Source organism: Mercenaria mercenaria, chromosome 3, assembly GCF_021730395.1.
Source record: "Mercenaria mercenaria strain notata chromosome 3, MADL_Memer_1, whole genome shotgun sequence".
Classification (NCBI taxonomy): Eukaryota; Metazoa; Mollusca; class Bivalvia; order Venerida; family Veneridae; genus Mercenaria; species Mercenaria mercenaria.
In genome coordinates this window covers 99,405,234-99,422,030 of record NC_069363.1, presented here as the reverse complement: position 1 = coordinate 99,422,030, position 16,797 = coordinate 99,405,234, and the positions used below count along the sequence as shown (strand labels likewise).

Below are 16,797 nucleotides of genomic sequence, written 5' to 3'. Positions count from 1 at the left end.
AGTATTAAATAGTTACTGATGTAAAAATGTTATTTTCAATAGCATCTAAGTACGGACATAGAGATCAGAAGTAAATACTTCATTCAAAGTTTATATATGCAGTTTCTAAAAATAGTGCACGTCACCTACATGATGGCACTAACATACACGCCAGAACATTGCGGCGGCATATAAACACGTTTTAAAAACACTTGAGTCTGGAAGATTGGAACATGAATTATAATTTATTTACTGTCAAAGTAGAATCTAGTTGACATTTGTGGTGCCTACAACGCAGAAATTGTAAACTACACACACGACCAGACACAGATGCGCTGGTGTTGAAGTTGAAACTTACCGAGCTGAAACATTTTTTTACGGTAAAAATATAAACAAATAAATTCATCAGTTAGAAATTGTTTGTTTCAGAAAATTTGATGTACTTTTTATTACTACTACATAGCACTGAAAAAGTCGAGTATTTAGTCGGTATATAACAGAAGCAGAGTAGAATCTCACAGTCGTGTTACAATCGTAGGGTGGAATGGAAGAGCTATATTTTATCGTAGATTCATGTATAGGCGATTTCGCTATATGTTTATATAGCAACTGCTGCGGATCGTGTTAGAATTTAAATTCAGTGACATGTCCATAGAACTTTATATTTCTTTATAGACCCAGATATGATTATTATTTTTTGAATGTCTGTATAGACTGGTACAATACGGTTTTACCTCTCATTGGCCCAGCCTAATATCATTAAAGAAACTGGCAGATTCAGTTGGATATTGGATACAGTTTAGGCTGACAAGTCAAAACCATAAAAAAGACTAAACTTGTGAAACACCTGCAATGTGTATTTTGGTATTATTGAATGGCAAAACGGCCATTTAATATATTGCATTTTAGACCGGTAAAATGAAAGAAAATGTGACCTGCAGTCTGCCATATCAGATGAAAGGTAAACGTATTTAAACAAGAGGGCCATGAAGGCCCTGTATCGCTCACCTGACCTTTTGACCTAAAGGTCATCAAGATTAACATTCTGGCCAAGTTTCATTAAGATATGGTCATAAATGTGGTCTCTAAAGTGTTAACTAGCTTTTCCTTTGATTTGACATGGTGACCTAATTTTTGACCTCCACATGATCCAGATTCGAACTTGACCTAATGATCATCAAGATTAACATTCTGACCAAAATTCATGAAGATACAGTCTTAAATGTGGCCTCTACAGTGATAACAAGCTTTTCTTTTGATTTAACCTGGTGACCTAGTTTTTGACCCTAGATGACCCAATATCAATCTCATCCACGATTTTATTAAGGGTAATATTCTGACCAAGTTTCATTAAGATAGGACCAAAATTGTGACCTCTAGAGCGTTAGCAAGCTTTTCCTTTGATTTGACCTGGTGACCTAGTTTTTTTACCCCAGATAACCTAATATCAAACTCGTCCAAGATTTAATTGAGGGTAACATTCTGACCAAATTTCATTAAGACTGGGCCAAAATTGTGACCTTTAAAGTGTTACCAAGCTTTTTCTTTGATTTGACCTGATGATCTAGTTTTTGACCCCAGATCACTCAATATCAAACTCTTCTAACATTTTATTAAGAGTAACATTCTGACCAAGTTTCATTAAGATTGGGCCAAAATTGTGACCTCTAGAGTGTTAACAAGCTTTTCCTTTGATTTGACCTGGTGACCTAGTTTTTGACCCAGAATGACCTAATATCAAACTCGTCCAAGACTTTATTGAGGGTAACATTTTGATTAAGTTTCATTAGGATTGAGCCAAAATTGTGACTTCTAGAGTGTTAACAAGCTTTTTCTTTGATTTGACTTGGTGACCTAGTTTTTGACCCAGATCATTCAATATCAAACTCATCTAACATTTTGTTAAGAGTAACATTCTGACCAAGTTCCATTAAGATTGGGCCAAAATTGTGACCTCTAGAGTGTTAAAAAGCCTTTCCTTTGATTTGACCTGGTGTCCTAGTTTTTTACCCAGAATGACCTAATATCAAACTCGTCCAAGATTTTATTGAGAGTAACATTTTGATTAAGTTTCATTAGGATTGGGCCAAAATTGTGACCTCTAGAGTGTTAACAAGCTTTTCCTTTGATTTGATCTGATGACCTAGTTTTTAATCCCAGATGACCCAATATCAAATTCATCCAAGATTTTATTGAGGGTAACATTCTGACCAAGTTTCATTCAGATTGGGCCAAAATTGTGGCCTCTAGAGTGTTAACAGTTAAATTGTTGACGACGGACGAACGGACGACGACGGACGATGGACACAGGGTAATCACAAAAGTTCACCTTTGAGCACTTCGTGCTCAGGTGAGCTAAAAAGTCAGGCAAAAAATGGTCAGTACTTAAGTAAAAGCTTTTTATCCAGAATAAAAAATATTACAGCGCGGTGAACCCCATTCAGATGCTTTTGTTCACCCAAGTGTCAAATGTGCATGTAAAAGTAAGGGAGCTGTGAAGGATTATATAATATAGTGCCTTCAGACTTTGGAGTTGTCACCAACTTTGGCATAAGTATCAGAATAGCATGCTGTTAACTTACTCCTCTCCGCATTATAAATATTATTGCATAGTGCGGCAATTTTCTTTTGATCTTTACAGTATGTTAAACATGGTAACACACATTATTACTACAAAATCTGTGCTGATATTTTACAAAACTGTTACGATATATAACAACACGGAAATCTCTATGGAGTTTCATTAGAAAGAAACTGTTGTGATATATATCAGAACAGTAAAACGGTTCCGATATATATTATGGAAGGGCATTTAAGTAAAAATATCCTTTCATATTATTGACTTATTCTTGCATGTTAATTACTTATTATTGTGTGTTTATGACTTATCCATTCGTGTAAATCACTTATTCCCTTATTATTGCATGTAAATTATTTATTATTGTGTTTAAGTGACTTATTCTTTAATGTAATTGGGAAAGTGAGTCTGTTGTATTTCTTGTTTACTTGTTATTCTTAACATGTTTGTGTGTTCTAATTCTTGCTGCATTTTCTTAAGTGCGTAATGAAACATTTCAGATTTATGGATGATATTCGCTGGCAAAATTACATCGGTCTAAAACGAAAGATATCGCGTAGCAGGTTATCGAACGGAAGAAGCAGCAAGCATCAAGGATAACGGCGAAAGGATAATATAAAGTTACGTTATGGCACAAGGCGGCGCTGCTCTCATGAATATTCGACAATTTCCGTGAAGGAAACCGTAAAGAAAGTTTGTTTGTTATGTCCCTTACTAGCATATTCGCCATTTGTAGCGCATTCAGCCAGCTATTTTACTGGGGTGGAAGACACTCAGTTTGAAGTAAGTTATCTGTATTTCGTAAGTATTTGGCATGAATGTATATCGAAAGTATCGGATAGATAGATTTAACACTGGTAACAGGAGTTTTTTTATGGGGCAGATGCATGATATTTAAGTAGATCTAGCAATAACCATAGGAAAGAGAACTATTGCAAAGCCTTGATTCAGGATTTCAAAATATGTGTCCACAAAAATTGAAATGCTCGCATTCGCTTTTCAAACCTATCTTATCTTGTTACATAGAGGGTATTAAAATACTGTATGATTTTAAGACTTTAAAATGTGCAGATTAAAAATTATAATCAAACATGGAAATACATACTGGAGAGAAATGTTTAATGTGATATAAGGTAAACTTTACATGCAAATAAACTTGACATGCAAATATGAAAATATATACTGGGGGGAAATGTTTTCATGTGATGTAAGTTAAACCTGACAGACACTTAATGCAAAATGCAAATACACACTGGAGAGAAATGATTTAATGTGATGCAAGGTGAACTTAACAGTCCATTCACTTAATCATACATATGTATTATATATTCTTATTATGCTTGTCATTTCCTAAGTTGTGTCTGGTATAGATATATAATGTTCTCCAAAGTGATAGCACCATGTATTTGATTTTGATGTAAATTGGCACAAATGTTCATCATCATGAGACGGAGTGTAATTTGCAAGAACCAGGTCCGTTGGTCTATGGTCAAGGTCACACGTAGAGATCAAAAATCAGATTCAAGAATGACTGTCAGGAGCATTTGAATCATATGTGCAGTTTTGTAACAAAAACTTTACTTCTAATGTACTTTTTTTTGAGTAACTTAAAATTTTTGGTTGAAGTTTTTTTGAAGTACAATATCTTGCATACTATCAAAGGCATCAAGTTGAAACTTGAAATATCTCTTATCAACATAACCAACTGGGAAAGCAATCCCCAGAACTCGGTTTTGATTTTTACAGATTTATGCCCCTTTATAAATTAGATTTTTTACTGTCCTACTGACAGCTCTTGTTATTGGAAATAAAACCTTGTAACTTTGTGTTTCAGGTGAGGCCATCTCCACACCTTGGTTGAGCATTGATGGTAGCCAGCAGAATGTAAATTTAAACATGGGACATGTGCTTCAGTCCTTAATTAGATGCCCAATGTTGTCCAAGAACATTGCTACTGGAATAATGGAATTTAATCATAAATCACATGCTTTCTTATGTGAATACGTATGCACCATCAATTTGCTTCTGCAAAACTAATGATCTTGTGAACTAGGAGAAGCTGAAAAATCACATGGTCGGTATAACTGCAGAAGCTGAAGGCTTTGGCCTAGTGTAGTAAAACAGGCATTTTCAAAAGGACTGTACGAGGTCATGAATAATTCTTCGATCTGTTCAATCTTGACCACATTAGACCACTAGACTGTCATGATGTGTATTTTACTTTAAAAAAGAAATAGTGGATGTGAACTCAAAAGCTGCTGTGAGTCTACACTGGATAACCAACTTTCTTGTTTTTTTTTTTTTATGTGGATGTAAAAAGAATGGAAATAAAAAGATATTTAAAAATTATGCTATGATTCTGTTTCACATTACTGTACTAGAATGCCATATTTTAAGGTACTTCTGCATGTTTGATAAACCATAAGTGATGGCGTAACGCCATTTATTCGGAAAAAGTACAATAAAGCCTGGATTTGGTGTAGGGAAATGAAAATCATTTTATGAGTTAATGGCAACCTGTGAATAAATTTATCATTATGGTACTGTAACTGTCTTTCCAAAGTTAAAATATGATATTAAAACATCTGACATATTAAATAATTCACAAAAAGGTCGCAAGTTTTCAAATCAGTCTGGCATAAAATGAAGCACACAACTGTCATTTTTATTTGCTTAATGTTCTAAATATATTCTGAAGTTTTCAAAAATCATGATTTAATCAAATTCTACATTGTAGAAAAAAATATGATCAAAACGTGCAAAACTACCATTAGTTTAATCTGTGCTTTGATGCCCCAATTGTATTTTGCAATATATCACCGATGCTAAAATTCTTCACAGCCGCACACTTTAAAAGTGAATTCACAGAAATAGGTGACAAAAATGTTCTTTAGGTAAATTTTTAGATTTTTTCATAGTATTAATACCGCCGTATATTAATCTCAAAACATTCATACAATGGTTTCTCTGAGAGAAACCGTAATTATGCTCAAAGGTGCTATATTGGAGTCTCGCTTTTGGTTTGTCGGGCTGTCCATTTTTTCCGAAGCTGTTTCTATGTAACCATGGTCGGATTTCAACTAAATTTTACAAGAGTCATAAGTACCAAGTACCAAGTCTTTGTGAAAACTGTCAGTCCTTCAGTCCTGACTGACAAAACTTGACATGGACTGACAGAAAATCCTGTATTTTTCTTTTATACGAAGAGATTTTTTTGTTCATTACCCTACTTCAGATTTACAAGTTTTAAAACTTAGTGGAGACTGCAAGCTTAATTGTGCATATCGGCAGCACATTGCAGTTGTACAATTTTCAGTGATTTATTGCCCCATAATTAGACAAAAAAGTTCTGTGCTGTTTCTCTGTAACCACTGATTTCAACGAAATTTCAAAAGGCTCTCAAGTACTAAGCCTAGTTGCGCATATAAGCAGCACTTTTGGTCAGATTAATTTTCAGTTAGATATTGCCCTCTTGATTAAGAATTTACAAAATTTTGTCTGCACTGTTTTTTGGTATTTCAGCGAAACTCCACCAGGTAGAACAGACTTTGTCATAACAGTTACTTTCTTATGCATTCAAATATTTTGAAAAAAATCTTTGAACAAGTTTTCGCCTTAATGACCAGGCATGTTGCATGCTAGACCCAGGCCTATGGCTCAAACTAAAACAAAGAGGGCCATTGACCCTAAAGCGACCACCTGTGTATAAGTACTGAGTTAGGAATTCTTCTATGTATATTATATACGTGTCACACACACTTTTGAACCTAGGGCAATAATTTGAACAGTTATGGTAGACATTATAAATCTCATATCACACGCCAAATACCAAGGCTCTAGCTATTATTGATTCAGAGAAGAAAAGTGGCCACATCCCCTGCAGCCATGTCTTTTGACGAATCGGAATAATTTGAACAATCTTGGTGAGGGTTACACACGAACCATTTGTGTAAAAGTATTCTAAAATCGGGCCAGCTGTTTCACACACAAAGGTGTTTAAGTTTCTACTATATATATATAGGGAAAAGTGACCACGCCCTCTGGTGGCCATGTTTTTGATGAATCAAAATATTTGAACAATCTTGGTAGAGGGTCACACAAGGACCATTTATGTAAAATTATTCTAAAATCGGGCAAGCAGTTTCATAAAAGATGATTTTCGTTTCCACTAGATCTATATACATACATGTATGTGAGCTTGACTGAGAAAATGAGTCCAGATGAGGAATTTTGACATTTTCAGATTTTTGCATATTTAGAAAGTATATCCATTCAGAAAAAAATCTTGAAAATTTCAGATGAAAATCTTCAAACTTTTCAGCTTTATGTCAGAATTTGTAACACAGATTAATAAATACAGAACATCTCAGTAATCCTTTTTTTCTTGTTTATTTCTCACTTACAGTTAATGGCTAACAACTCTGAGATAAACGAATCTTCTGTTACAATGGCAGGATATAATTTAGATCCCTTCTTAATACACAAAATGATAATCAATTAAAATCTACAACAATTTCTATAAAAACATTACTCAAATTGTGTTACCATGGCAACAAATATATTAAATTCCCTTTTCTATAATACTTGGAAAAAAAAAACATGTTCACTTGAAATACGGTTTTTAAAAAGTAAAATATTTGAAGGATATGTATTAAGAAAAATAACCGGAAACTTTCACATGAAAATATTAAGAATGTTTGGTTTTATGACAGTTTTTGTTACATGGGTAATAACCATAACAATAAGACATTTTTGTTTCTTCATAACTTGCCTTTTACATGCTGGTAATAAATGACTATTTTGAAAAAACCTTTTATTACTATGATTGTTTATATTTGTGATGCTTACTTAAAGTAGAACAAGAGGGCCATGATGGCTCTATATCGCTCACCTGAGTTAAATTGCTTGCGTGAACATATTTCTTTGCTAAAGCTTCAAAAACAATAAAGTAGGTCAGTAGGTCATATTCATGGCCACTGAAAGTCAGTTTTAACATTGGTGTGCAAAACTGTACATGTCATCCATTTCAAGGTTGTATCTATAAAAACAAGAAAGCAGTAGGTTAAGGTCACAGTCTGGTGACACCTTATCACTTGGGGTCATCTGGTAAATATAATTAAACAGTCTAGGAAATATGATCTGATAATTTTTGAAGTATTTTTCCCATATAACTCATATATCAAGTGACATCTGGGGCCGGGCCTCTTTTCACCCCAGGGGCATAATTCGAAAAATCTTGTTAGAGATAAACTAGGCAATGATACATACAAAATATCAAAGGCATAGACCTTGAACTTTAAGACAAGATGATTTTTTAATTTTTTCCTATATAATAGTCTATGTAAAACTTGGGACCCCAGGGTAGGGCCTCTTTTCAACTCAGGGGTCATAATTTGAATAATCTTGGCAGAAGACCACTAGGCAATGCAACATACCAAATACCAAAAGCCTATGCGTTGCAATTTCAGAAAAAAAAGATTTTAAAAGTTTTTTCTTATATATGTCTATGTAAAACTAAGGACCCCCGTGGCAGGGCCTCTTTTCACCCCAGGTTAATAATTTGAACAATCTTGGTGGAGAACCACAAGGCAATGCTACATACCAAATATCAAAAGCCTAGGTCTTGTGGTTTCAGACAAGAAGATTTTTAAAGTTTTTTCCTAAATAAGTCTATATAAACCATGTGACCCCCCTCTGGGCGGGGCCATATTTCAACCTAGGGGTCATTGGAACAACTTTGGTATAAACCCACTATATGATGCTACATACCAAATATCAAAGCCCTAGGCCCTTTTGTTTTTGACAAGAAGATTTTCAAAGTTTTCCCCTGTATAAGTCTATAGAAACAATGTGACCCCAGGGCGGGGTCATATTGAACCCTACGGGGATAATGTGAACAATCTTGGTAGAGGCCCACTAGATGATGCTACAATACAAATATCAAAGCCCTAGGCCTTATGGTTTTGGACAAGAAGATTTTCAAAGTTTTTCCCTATATAAGTCTATATAAACCATGTGACCACCGGGGTGGAGCCATATTTGACCCTAGGGAGATAATCTGAACAGTCTTTGTAGAGGCCCACTAGATGATGCTACATACTAAATATCAAAGCCCTAGGCCTTGTGGTTTTGGACAAGAAGATTTTTGAAGTTTTTCCTTTCGGTTGTCATGGCAACCAGAGTTCTGAATGGAATTCAATTCTTTAAATAATTTTTAAAGAAGACCATCCAAGGAACATCCCTGTGAAGTTTCATCAAAATTGGCTTGGTGGTTTAGGAGGAGATGTTGTTTAAAGGAAAGTGTGGCCAGACGGACGCCGGACGGTGAGCGATCACAATAGCTCACTCTGAGCCTTTGGCTCAGGTGAGCTCAAAATACAAGCTAATTAAAATCTTTTATATTTTCTATGAAAACTTTATTCTAATTGGGTTACCATGGCAACATATGCATTAAATTCCTTTTTGTACATTTATAGTACATGTACTTAAAGATAACATCTGGTACTATCTATGCAACACACCGTCGCTATCACGAGTATTTTTCTGTCATCAACATCCTGTTATGTTATCATCCTACCATACTATTATCTATTTATCATGTTTATCTTCTTTGCATTTATTACGATGTGAGACGATATTGATAGTAGGATCGTAGTGGGTAAGTACGATAGCACGGGGGAGGAAGTGTTACACGAAGGATGGAGTTCTTCTGATAACCTGTCATGTTTTTTTTCTGATAACTGTTACAGAATTCCTGGAAAACGTTACAGAGTTCTTCTGATGTCTGAATGACGAGTCAAGGAATCGGTGGATAAAATGGTAATTATTTATCTTTAAATAGAGAGAATGGGGTGTAAAACTAAAGTTTGATGATCATGGTTGCCTGATGTCTTGTGCTATGCGTCAGAAAAAACTGTTTAGTCTAATAATCAGTGCCACTTCTTTGAAATGAAGACATTTTGAGTAAAATATCAAAATCGTTTGCTTATTCATACATATTATTCTTCTTATTCACGTTCTTCATCCTTACCACATGCAGTAGAATAATTTTAGTGCAAAATTGCAAACATATACCACTTACTAACAATTTTATGCCCGATTTTTCAAATGTTACGGAATTCAGGTGATAACTCTGAAGATGTCACAGAGTTCTTATGATAACTTTTATTACTGCCAGGGTGTTTCTTGAGCTATGTTAAGATACTTTTTAGCTAATTTTATTATTTACAAAGGGTGTTAATGATGTTCTAAGTTAAACGTAATATATTTATCCAAGGCACAGTATTGTGGTTTATATATACATGTAATGTACGGTACGAGTCTTTTGTAAAGTTTAAAACTGGCTATGTGCAGTATAATGACATATATACTAAAATACGAATAGATAACAAATGCAGTAAATTGTATTTTTTCGTTCTATCAATGGATGTGCCAATGTTCGTGAACAACGGTTTACTGGTTTCCGTTTTGATTGATCACTGAATTGAATTTACACCCCATTCTCTTTATTTAAAGATAAATAATTACCATTTTATCCACCGATTCCTTGGCTCGTCATTCAGACATCAGAAGAACTCTGTAACGTTTTCCAGGAACTCCGTAACAATTATCAGAAGAAAACATGACAGGTTATCAGAAGAACTCTATCCTTCGTGTAACACTTCCTCCCCCGTGGATAGTAGGATGGAAGGATAATCGAATAGTAGAAAGATTGAATGGCGATTTTAGGATAATATGATAGCAATGGTAGGATGTCAGGATGGTAGAATGGTAGGATAATATGATGGCTATAGCAGAATGGTAGGATATTTATTGTAGGTTAGTAGGATGACAATATGCCGTCCTGTCATCATATGAACGCTCTCTTACTATCCTGTTATCGCCTACCACCGCCAATCATCCCATCTTCGCCATTCTATTAATCTACCATTACATATCGTCCTACTATCCAATAATCGCCAACCAACTATCCTATCATCGCTTACCATCCTTATATTCCCATCCAATCTCTTCCCGACATATCGTTAGTCAAGGAATACAGTGAAACAAGTCATATTTATAGGTTATTAGCTTTGTATCGGGAAATATTCACGAGTTCTTCAGCGGAAATATTGCGCAATATTCTTCCGCTGAAGAACGAGTGCATATTTCCCGGTGCAAAGATAATAACCTTTTTATTACATACGCATCTACACGTATAAATATTATGTATATATCATAAATATGTTCAATAGCCTGAATAGGATTGACAATACTGAACTAAATAGAAAAAAATAGTACAACAACACACACTGAATTACGTCACGCACCCGATATGAAATTCAGGCGTCAGTGTATGGAAAAATATTGACGTTTCCGGTACCAGTGTAACTTAACGGGGAATAGAAACGAGTATGTAATAAAATATTATATTCCGCGTCTGTTGTATGAAATGACTATGATCCAGAGTGAAAACTAATAATGAGCAAGCCTAAATATCTGTTCTTTGTATAAGTAAAATTGCTGTAAGTATTTTTGAAATCGGTATTCCGTTCGATCAGATAATGACGACATTTAAAAAAATGTCATCGGTTTACAAAGGAGAAAATGGTTAAGAGTCTTTCGCTGATTACAACTGCGTCACACTTGCTAGATATTTTCTTACCGAAGGTTGTATATTCAAAACAAACGAGAACTGTTTCTTAGATTTCAATTATCCACCAGGCATGAAAAACTATGAAGCAAATGTTACGTGCACTAGCAATGTCATCCTTAACTACACAAAATGTTCTAAGAAGAGGAACACGGTTAATGTGGTAATAACCTTGAGTGTAGTACCGGTGGCCAGTAAAGAAAACCCGTATCATTTAGCACATCTTACATCTAACCCACACACCAGCCCTGTCTTTTTTGTCGAGTGCACCATTGTATAGCGTTATAGTGCTAGTTATACTTTATAATGATTTACTACTTATGTCAAAAATGCATACTAAAATTCACAAAATGTTTATTTTAAACAACTATAAACCGTGTATGCATGGCTTTCCATCTACCAGAACTTCTTCCAGTCATCTAGTTGTTGGATTTTTGAAGCAACCCATCTGCTATATTTTCCGTTACAGTTTCGTTTTGTTGTGGGCCTACTTTTCGATGTATGGCTCTGTGGCTTTGTTTGGTGTGCTCTATGCTTCCGGGAAATCTACCGTTACCTTTACATTTTTACTTAATTCTCAATTTAAAGTATTTCGTTTTGATAATTTAATAAAATCTGAAAAAAGATCCCTCGTAAGCACCGAGCACAAGGCAAGCAGTGAAAATTGCAGACTCGGTTTGATTGAGTCTGTTCATGAGCAGTAACAGAAAAAAATGCAACACAGCCCACGCCCCCACCCCCTACCACAGCTTAAGCAGTATTCAATCTGCAAATCTAAATGAGTTGAAATCAATGATCCAGAAGAACCAGAAAATATAACAACACTGAGATGAAGTAAGTATTTGAAAAAAAAAACGATATCTCAAATGAATAAATATTCACGTCGCACCGACACAATTACAGGTCTTATAGCGACTTTCCAGCTTTGACGGTGGATGAAGATCCCAGGTGCCCCTCCTTGCATTATTTGATCACGAGCGGGCACCTGGGTAAAACCACCGACCTTCCGTAAGACAGCTGAATGTCTCCCTCACATGAAGAAATCAACGCCCCGAGAGCGGCTCGAACCTACATCGTTGAGGGGAAAGTGATTTGAAGACAGTGACCCTAACCAGTCGGCCACGGAGACCCCTGTAGATGGACTGGATATTATAATACTAAATAGCTCGTGTTTCAGAACGCGATAGTTTTCATATACCTATCGTAAAAATGTTTTATTGACAATAATATTTCCATCTGACAGCAGTAATTTCAAATACATTTATGAGAAGTTTCACTTAACTAATTGTGCTGAATGTGCTCCTATGTAACTTAATGAGAGAATCTAATGATTAACAGTCTAAAGGAACGTGTGTAAAAATATTTCAATGACAACTGTACGATTTTGTCTGATCATCTCAATTCTGACACTAAATGTATCTTTATCATTTTCCAAGAGGCCTCATTATACGAAATTTCTAGTACGATTAATTAAATCTATTCACAAGAGAACTATAAATTTTCTGTGAAAATAAATCCAGTAAGAAAAACTTTCCATTGATAACAGTGTCCAATTTCATTGAAATAAGACATACTGGTACATAACTTACATAACTACATTACATGTTCTTTTATGGCAGTTTTAATATCATAAACACTTAACCTATTTCTCTGTACAAGTACACTGTTCGAGCTTCCATTTCATACCGGTAAAGTATTTCATAATCTTTACGGGCAATAAGCATTGCTGTTTGTTGGAAACTAAAGCATAATCCTCAGTAATATGCACATTACTAGTATCAGCTGTAACTGAAAGGTTGTACCGTGTTGTATATTATGTCTGCCATCAGAACGACTCTAGCAGTTTGACAAAAACTATTTCGTGTTTATGTCAAGTACATCCTCACTGGGTTAAACATTCATATATTAATTGGAAATCAAGTGAGATATAGACCTCTTAATGATGACGATGACAGAATATCAGAACTAGCCAGTAAATAAGGGAAAAGGACTAAATGTCCTTAATTTATTATAATGTTTATGAACATATATTTTCATTATATATCGCTAGCCATTCTTGTTTTTATTAAAACTATTTCTACAAAGATGTAACAAAGAGCAACCGGATACATATTGACACATTTTTGGCTGTTCTTCATTTGCCTTTCACACAAAAAGTACTATACATTTAATATTAGCGAAGCTTTGACCCCTGTTCATGTGCACCACTACCACCACGTCTGCACACTACATTCATTATTTTTACGAAACAAAGAGACACATGAATGAAGCATTTTTCTATATGAAGTATAAAAGCCACAGCAATTCACGTTATTGGTATCCCATGGAGTTGGCTTTAAATTAGTTCCATAGAATAATGAAACATAGAAACGAAAACAGAAGGAAATTAAAACCGAAATGCCATATCGAATTCAAAACTTATATGGTAAGTATTAAGTGGTCAAATACCTAAAACTTATCACTTGAAGTAATTACACAGCTAACATATTTTACATGCGCAGAATGTTATAGATTATCCGCTTTAGGAAAATTCATTCAGTACAACATTTTTCGTCTGGAGAAAGTAAGCTAGTATCGTCATTAATCAACAAAATTAATTAGTCTGTACAGGCTGTAGTTCAGGCTCTAATTATCAGAAAAACGATGAAAACGTGAAAACAGCATTGTTAATGTATACATTTTCAATGAACGTCAGGTTATCACCATAACAACTGTTTAATTAATTCCATTAATCTGAATTATTCAGGTAATTATCCTAGGTCTTTTAGTTTGTATTTTGTTATAGGATACTTTGGCGTGTTTATGTCCGGCGTGCACGCGGAAAACAATGCAACCAAACATTACTATACCCGTAAGAAGAAATGCCTCTACCGCATAATGTTTCTGATTTGTTTTATTCATTTCCATTTGGTTACGCTGAGCTGCGTAATTATGGACGTTTTGGCCAAACTAATCAATCATAGGCCCAGAGAAAATTCTGGTGTTGATTGAACTCCCAACCTCTTGATTGTGAAACAGATGCACTAAAGTGTGTGCCATAGTAGAACTGTGACAATGTTTTTGATTATTACAGTTTTGTTTAAATTGATCAAGTGTTGCATATTCAGTGATTTTAATATTTCTAAAAACCGAAAGTGTTCTCTGACACATGGAATGAGTCCTTTCCATAGACAACGTCTGTTACAGTACAGATACCTCATATAACGCCCTTGTCTATGTTCAAAAGCTGTGGAATGCTCCTGGTCTAAAACAGCTGAATAGAATAGGAATACGAGCAAATTAGGAGCAATGCATAATTGCTGTACTGTAGCTATCTAAATGTTAATTATGTATATGATATTTCATTGATCAATATATGAGACAGGTTGTGACCAGAAAAAAACCTCGAAACGCGAATTTATTAATTAACATTCGTTCGATCTGAAACTACTTTATGCTTGTTATGATATTTGTTCCTAGAGATCATGGACTCACGTCAAGATATATGTATATTAGAGTTACGCTGAAGATGATGCTCGTAAGCAAGGAGTGGATGTAAGGTGTAAGTAATTTGTATTGCTTTACCACTCACGAACAGGTCTAAGTCCAAATGAGTCCGCTATTATTTTGCTTGAATCTAATAGGATTATTTGACAGATTTAATTAATTAAGCAGCCGATAATGGTGTGTAAGAATAATAAGTCAATGCTTATGGAAAGCAGTTAATAAAAACGAGTCGATTACTAGTTAGATCAAATCGTATTGTATGAAAATATACTATTATTGGAAACATAGCCGTTACAGATATTTTCAGTTTTTAAGACAACGTTATAATAAATTGTCGAAAATCAATGTTATTTATTATTTGTTTGATTTTCAATTAACATATTTATTCCCAACTAATATTGCCGTTTAGCATCTAATTGACGTTTATCGCGATTATAACTAAAGCTAGAAAATTGGTTTAGTCATTATTGTATTTCTAGTGGTTATTCTGATGTAAATGAAATTCTGTTTTCTTTGCATAGGTTACTTACCATTTCAAGGCGGTGTCCCTATTTTCAACTTGATATTTTTGTCAGTGTCTTTTATACTGTGTATTATGTCGATGGTGTTTCTTCGCTCTAACCCATTTTATACTCCCTTCTCGTCCATCCCGATATTTTAATAACCATTATCCCCGCCACTCCTACCCCTAACCTTCCCCCCCCCCCCACCTCTCACCTTGCTTATGTTTTTACTCCATTTCTATTTTTACATCATATTTGAAGTAATCCGTTAGATATATCTTTTCATTACCGTTTGTATTTTTGTTTGGCCTACTCTGAGGTGTGTGGGACTGGATGCCATAAAAAGAGTTCGTTTTACCTTTATTTGTTATCATTCTTCTTTACATAAATACTGACTCAGTCTTCAATTTAGAAACATAAATGGTGTACCTAGGAATTCGTAATTTGTTGTTCTGTCATATAAGATTTAGAAATGTAGAATTTACACAAATTATTTATCACATGAACATATGTGAAAATACTCTTTATGGTACGCAGATAGCGTAGGCAGTTCTCGAATATTTTGTATGGGAAAACTAGAAATATTATTAAGTTAGAGGTGGAATTTTAAATCACAAGAGAAATATGGTTAGACTTGCAAAGCTAGGAGATGGAGAAATATCCATTTATCATAATCCTATTTTGTGTCGATGATCTGTCATATATTATACATGTTTATAAACATACAATGTAAAACTTTCATCGATCAAAAGGGATTTATCTTGAGTACAACAAAAACAACAATATTTTATTAGCAAATATCGACCGGCCAACGAACAGGAAAAACATATAAAATAATATGATATTACATGACATATTATGTATAGGTAATAAGTATGATATACATGTATATAATAATATGTAATAAGTATGATATACATGTATATAATAATACGTAATAAGTATGATATGTGGATGTTACGTTGTTAGGCCTAATCTATGAAAAAAAACAGCAGACAGTGCCATGTTTTACAAAACTTGTATTTGTACACCGCAGGACTGACTAATGCAAGATCTGTGTTGGTATTCATCAAAGGTTTCAAACATTTCTGTCTTGATCAAACAACGAAATAACAGTACTAAGGTGTGTATATCTCACTCTGTTTATTTATGATATATGCCACATTTTCTCAATATGTGTAACGAGTTATCCGGTGTGGTCTAGTGGTTAGGATTCCTGGTTTTCACCCAGGCGGCCCGGGTTCGATTCCCGGCACCGGAACACATTTTGTTCTCTTTAATGCACAATCATTTTGTTTAGCCGTGACATTTCAGAACACTGAAGTGATGTTTGTATATTCACTTTTCTTGCACATCTAAATCATATAACGTTCAGCAGCTCATGTTAAAGCTTCATATTCTGAATATATGCTTAACCTTGGTATTTATAGAAACACACCAATATTTGCACGGACGTGTTTTGTTTTGTTTTCATGTTTATAGGCGGTACATTTGTTATGGCTTTGTTATCTGCATACATGTATTGTACATATAGATCTACCAACATGTATTGTACATAGATCTGTCAATACTACACGTTTATGTTCAACTAGGCGAAATCTCATACTTTATGCATATTG

At 34.5% G+C, this 16,797-nt stretch overlaps 1 non-coding gene across 1 annotated transcript; it reads left to right on the top strand.

The window, feature by feature from the left end:
* The first annotated feature begins 16,367 nt into the window (after window positions 1-16,367).
* Trnae-uuc (transfer RNA glutamic acid (anticodon UUC)) lies at window positions 16,368-16,439 on the top strand. Its single transcript has one exon. It is a non-coding gene; the product is annotated as a tRNA-Glu (tRNA).
* Window positions 16,440-16,797: the final 358 nt, after the last annotated feature.